The sequence below is a fragment of the Anguilla rostrata genome, chromosome 5, assembly GCF_018555375.3.
Source record: "Anguilla rostrata isolate EN2019 chromosome 5, ASM1855537v3, whole genome shotgun sequence".
In the NCBI taxonomy this organism is placed as follows: domain Eukaryota; kingdom Metazoa; phylum Chordata; class Actinopteri; order Anguilliformes; family Anguillidae; genus Anguilla; species Anguilla rostrata.
In genome coordinates, this window is record NC_057937.1 from 37,490,241 (window position 1) to 37,496,980 (window position 6,740).

The following is a 6,740-nucleotide window of genomic DNA, read 5'->3' on the forward strand; positions in this document are numbered from 1 at the left end:
TTCATGCTTTGAATTATGTCCCAAAATTTAATTGGAGAACTATTTCATTGGAGGCACTCTTGTCACGCTTACCCCCAGATGAGGCCATTTAATCGTGTGACAGACACATATCCGAATAGCAGGTCTGTCAGAGCGGGTGTGATAACCTTGTATTACCGTCTGCGTATGTGCTCATTTCAGTTGTTTGTCATTTTGAAAAATGTATGAAGTGCAGGCCTCTCAGGGTGTACATGGTTTCTGTCAGAAGGCAGACAGAAGGCAGCCAGTGAAAGCAGTGCTTTCGTTGCTTTCCTACTTCTCCTTAGTCATACTTGAAGTTAAGGGTCACTGAACTGACACAACTGTGGTGTACAGCATATTAGCTGCAAGCAGTAATGCAAGCTTTGTAAGTGACTTGTTAAAATGAAAACAGATAAAGGGACAGTACTTTAGGTCAGTTTTGGTGCAGAGGAGTGCTTTTGGTTAGTGTCGGTGCAGAGCTCCTTGACAAGTTAACATGAGCTGCCTGCATGCTGAAAAAATGGCAAACATGCTTACAACACATAGCATAACCATATAAGGGAAGGCCTCTGATCCATTCCTCTGTTTAGTTCAAACTGTAGGTAGCAGTATATGGGGCTGAAATAAGCGATAATGTGTGATTTGATGGTGAGCATTAACACAGCTATGGTGAAAAGTGTTCAGGAAAATGGTCTTCTATGGGAGGGATTATAATGAAAGAACATGGAAGGATTTTGTTTTGCACTACTGACCAACATGGACTGTAGTGATGTATGTCACATACCAGCATTGACACGGTCACCAACTTGAAGCATGCTTGGTATGACCAAACAAACACTTTCTCTGAGTTTATTCAGCTTATTCTTAGTTCTAATTTCCACTGATATGTACATTTGAATTATTACGTTGGATAGTGTCTTCTTTTATCAGAAATGCCCAAGATCCTCTCTGAGTGCATGGCAAAACATGGAAGTGAATCTAATTAGTGTGAAATACTGTCTGAAATGTGCCTGTTCATGGGGTTCTCTCTTCTAGAAAAGTGCCATTCTTTATGACTTATTTAACTGTCTTATCTGGAGGTCCAATGTATGTTCTTAATTTCTGTATAGAGAGGACAGCTGAGTTTATCGCCTATGAAAAAATTGCCAAATCACAAGTGTATCAGTATGTTTCAGGTTTCAGCAAGTGACAGTTTTTACAGTGACCCCTAAACTACAAGAGATATCAGAGAGACCTGGACAGGAATGGTTGACATGTTTATGTATTTGTGTGGGTTCACAAGAAGGGCAGTGGTAAAAATATATGTTTGCTTGTATGTATGTGTTTTTCCTGCCCCATACAAAGATTGGCAGGTTGAGTTTTAGTGGGAATCATCTAATATCCACAGTTTTGAGGGATCTAATGCAATGTTAACATTAAAAATGAGAGTGAAATTGAAAGCACAGTAATTTTCCCAGGATTTCAAGTCAATCACCGGTTTGATAAAATATGGATGGAAAGATGTGTGCTCTGGACGTATTTCTCGGCTGAAGTATGCCTGCCCTCAGCAAGCTGATGGCAAACTTGTCAGACCATTTCCATTATGTGGCTGGCTTGCTGTTTGCTTACATTCCATTTTTGCAGCTAATATCCTGTGAGCTCTGAGTTCAGTCACAGAATTACAAGCCCTGTGGATCATCCCTCCAAGTCTCCTCCTTCCTGAACACTGAACGTGCTCCCTAAAATAGCCAGAAAGTAATTGTCAAGGAAAGGAAGAGGGACATTAATGGTGGATGGCTGAGAGCTAATTAAAGGAACCTGTTGGCCAGGAGAGGTTCAAGGGAAAGGGAGAATTAATGCCTCCTAATAGTTGTTTAAGGGAAGACTTTTTTAGTCATCTTAGAAGGCTTTACAGAAATCTTTCCCGCACCAAGGCACCATGTGGATGTTAACGACGTGTCAGGGGCCCCAAAACAGTTAGGGAAATTTGGTAGTAGGTGCTGAACTGAAACCCCATTAAATCACTTTGATACTCAGGGCATCAGAGACATTGATGTCATGATTGGTGGGGGATTTCAGAGCCTTGCCCGTTTCGGTTTTGTCTCGGCTGTGGATGATAGCGCCTTGACTGGCGGGATGCGGTATGGCTAGAGAGCCTGGGATGGGGGTGGAGGGAGGGAGGGAGTGTGGACTTCTGTGAGTTTTCGGGTCCCTCCACCCTAAATTAGGGTGTCGAGCCCAGATTTTTGACCAGGTCAAGTTGACGGTATAGCAGAGGGTTGCAGGAACTTCTCACATCGCCTTGTATTTATCAGGTCATTGTGTAATTTAAGACTTAATACAAAAGGGAGAGCAGCATTCTTATTATGAAATATGAGTAATGGAAAATATACAATCATGTTGTGCAAGGAGTCTGAGGTTTAAATCCAAGGAACAGCAAGAACTAAACTTTTTGACTTTCATGAGAGAAAGAGGCAGGTTGCAAACACTAAAAAAATAGCTGTCTTGAAGATCCCCCAACCTCACCCTCATGAAACCCTCATACCCACCCACCCCAGTGTGTGGAACACACCATGATGTCAATCCAAACTATCCACAGCAGTACGGGGTGGATTTGGGGCTGTACTTCTCTTTCTTTCGACCTGCTCTGAGTGCACCATGCCTCGATGGAAGACTCGATTTAACTGTGAAGAATCAGTTATTCTGCATCGATTGAACGCACACCAGGAGACAGCCTTAAATAGGCCTGTGTTTACAGTGAAATGTCACAATATTACTGACAGGTGTCAATGTAAGTGGGTCAATTCAATCGAAGCCGAGAGCGTTCCACCCTCTAAGATGATGCAATGCAGCCCCCCGCCCCCGCCGCCCCCCCGCCCCTCCCCTCCACTCACCCAACCCCCCGACCTCCCCCCTTTCTGTTCAGCTCTTTGAGATACAGTAGCCCAGTGACAACTGAGCCCCGTGGCTCTCAACAACCTGCCCATCCTGTGCAAAAGGGGACACGGAAGGGGCGGGATCCGAAAAGTGGAGTCGACTCTGTCAGCAGAACTCTGATGCGCGCGTAGACCCCCTCTACAGACGTTGCGCCAGGCATGATGTCCGTCTGTTATTAATGCCTGGCTAAAAGTCCAAGCCTGCTGCAGGACCCTGGATGCACTAACATTAGCGTGCCATGAAAAACCATGCAAATCCTCCTCAGCCTGCGTCTCAGCCTGCCTATGCTTTTCCAGGTTACGCCAACTTCAGTACTTGTGTATATATAATATAGCTTATTTTTTAATTCTGTTATCAACCTTCTTTATAGACTGTACTATAAAACATGTTAAAAAAAAAAAACGAAGAAAAGAATAGTTATTATTATATTTCACTGAGTTTAAGAGAAGGAAACTATGAAATAATTTATCACAAAAAAAAAACATTAATAGAGAAAATGATTTTATTTCTTGTATATTGATGCACCAATGTTCAAATGATTTTATATCCTGGAGTTTGAATGATTTTCACAGTTATTATTCATTTTTATTTATTATTATTATTTTATTTTTTTTATTTTTGAAGCTGGGAGAGACCCAGTTGCTCACAAAGTTTATTCTGACATTCTCCAACCATAAACATTAAAGGAATATTGTTGTACTATCCTAAAAATTAGTATGAACAAGTTTTAAGAGGTTTAGCATTCAGTATTTAGACAGCAAGATCTAACATTTAGGAACATTTAACATTTAACTATCATGTGAAAACCGTGCAGAAAAAAAAATTGGAAGAAGCATAATTATTTACCTGTGGCATTACTCAAGAACGAAATCTGCTAATTCAAAAAGAGACTTTTTCAATATTCACAAACAAAATGATTTAAATCTCCAATCTGAATTTTTTACAAGAGTATGCTTTGAAAATGTAGCTGCCAGCTGCTATGATTGCAAATCATGTGTCTCTAAATCATGGTTTCTCTTTTAGTTGTTTCATATTTTTCAGCGGGAGTACTGTCTCACTATAAGAAAAGAAATGTTTATCTTATTTTTCCACATGCTCTTTATTGCTTTGTTATGCTTACCTAAGATAATTATGTGCCAATAACAATGAATGCATTTTTTCTGAATGAATACATTTTTATATGCTTTTTCCTACCCTGGCCAAAAGATGTTAGCAACTGTTGTCAGTTTGTAAGAGTGCAATGGCAGTGATTGCCTCAGTCCTTCTACTGATACCAGTTTATAATTTCAAAGTCACTTATTTCCATTCTCATATATACGGACCAAATTTAGAGAAAGTTGACCAGAATAGCATAGTGCTAATATTGTATGGACTAGAAGCCCTGAGCTTTTCTTCAGGGAAAACAAACAAACTGACAGACAGAAAGGCAGACCAAAAGTTTAAAATCACAAGAGAACACATTCCCAGCTTCACTTCATACTTATTATTTTCTTCCTGTTATTTTCCTTGGCCAAATAAAAACTGTCACATTTTCTGGAATTGTTTATTTATCTATGTATTTATTTATTTATGAACTTTTGATTTGAAGCATACTAATATATACCTTTTAAAATAATTTCTTGAAAAAAGCGTTTTATTTTTTTTTCTCAAACAGAGCTGTAATTTGAAATAGTATTGCTAAGGGCCTGTTTTTCCCTGATTTGGAGTGGTTTCTCCCATAGTGCTCCTGAACTCTGTAGTTCTCTAGTTCATTATATTCTGCTTAGACTAAAATAAAGCACAGTCCTGTAGAACGCAATGAGTCAAACTGATTTATTTCTTTCCTCAGTTCTGCCTGCTCCGTTCAGGGTTAAAACATCTCGTAGAAAGTGCATTTGATAAAATAACTGGTTTATACAGCTGTAAAATGCCTAGTGACTTTTTTGTTCACTTTAATTAGAAAGAGAATGTGTTTGGAATATGCCATTGTATTAATTGAGATAATAGTGCTAATCCAATCTGAATACCAAATTAGTGAAGGAGGTGAGTAGCAAATCGTTTAAAAGGGAGAATAATGCATAATAAATAGGATGGAAATTGGGAGTGGGGGAATAAATCGTGAATTGATTAAAATTAAGCAGATAGCTCAGCCCAGGCCTGAGTTTTTGTTTCCAGTTTAAACAAAACTACAGAAGCTGTGGGTTTTTGTGGGGAACAGGGATGAATAATATTAAAGAAAGGAATTCATTGCATACATAAGGATATGTTTGTAATGCTGCAGACTTTTTATGAAGCATCTCCTCTCAGCAGCCCACCTTGCAGCAGAGGCACCATGAATGGTGATGGCTGAGGAGACCCCCCCCCCCCACCTGAACAGGAGCGGGAGATAAGCCAACACCCTGGGGGGGGGGGTGCACAGCCTGCCCCCTTTGTGCATTTAACAGCGGGAAACCTGAAGATCCACCAGGGTGCTTTAGCAAAACCGCTGCCATTTTGTTTTCTTCAGTAGACTTGTAAAAAAAATACCAATTCCACACCCCTCACACCACACATCCCATCTGTACAACACAACTGGCACAGTGGTAGTGTCAGGTAGGAGAGGGTGTGGACTGGTCTACCGAAAGAAAAGGCAGTCAGTAGGGCGGTCTATATCAATCGGTGCTGAATCTCCAGTCAAAAGAGATGAGCGCCTTAAGGAGAAAGACAATGGCCATGACTACCTTTTCCCCAAAGCACAATGATATATGCGTGTAGTTCCAGCAGTGGTGATGAGGATAATCTTTCTATCTCAAAGTGAGTACATTGAGGAGTGGTGACCTACATTTACCACAACCATACAAACGATGTAGCACCTACATGGGTTGTGGCATGATGGTTGTTCTGCAATAGACGGATTTGTTTTTACCATTTAATACGATGGAATGATCATGTGCACAGATCTAATGAGATTATCAACAGCGATATCTTTGACATTGGAGCTTTAAAGGCTGGGGTCAGTGTAACATGAATAAAGAATACATGTCATAGATGCTCGGTTACACAGATTAAATACTTTGTCTCGGAATGAATTCCGGTGTATGACAGTATGGCTTGTTGAAATATAGAGTGGCCGGCTGCGTCTCTCAGAGGGCTTCTGGGATACAATACGAGCCTCTCATATGGGGGGGTTTGGGAGGGGGGGTAGGCCACCACAGAACTCTTTATTATTCGCAGTTCGAGTGCATCTGCGCGTCTCCCACGATGAGTTCTCAGTCCCGACGGCAGACGGCCGCTCCGCGCGGACCGCCGAACGGCTCCCGCCGAATCCGGAGTGAATTATCGCCGGGGAGTCGACGGCGGCCCGTTACCCCGGGGGGGTTTCCGCGCCGTACTCTCCCTTTCGTGACCCCCACCGCTCCTCGGTCTCGGTCAATACTTAATCTGTTACAGCTCCTCGAAAAAAAAGCCGCAAGAACGCGAGAAGGAAGGTTTTTCATTTTCCTCTTCGGTGCGGAAGGGAGGCGGGGCACCGGAACCAGAGGATTCCCATTGTTTTCGAGATCAGACAGGTTATCGGGGCGAGACACGTTGAGGAACGGAGGCTACGGGAGCGGGAGCCTGGGTTGAGGTAGGGGCAGGTGTTGTTGGTGCTCTGTGGCTAGCGTAGCTATGGCCTGTGGGTTCACTGTGAAGCTATCATTTCTCTGAGAGAGGTTTCTAGCGAGGCCCTAGCAAACTGAGAGTATGGACGCAACTGAAACTGATCCTGAGCACCCAGCTATTTCATTGCCTTTTCAGTTCGTTGAAGGATCATGCAAAAATGCCACCAGACACGCAAAATGTGTGTTCTCGATGATGCAATACAT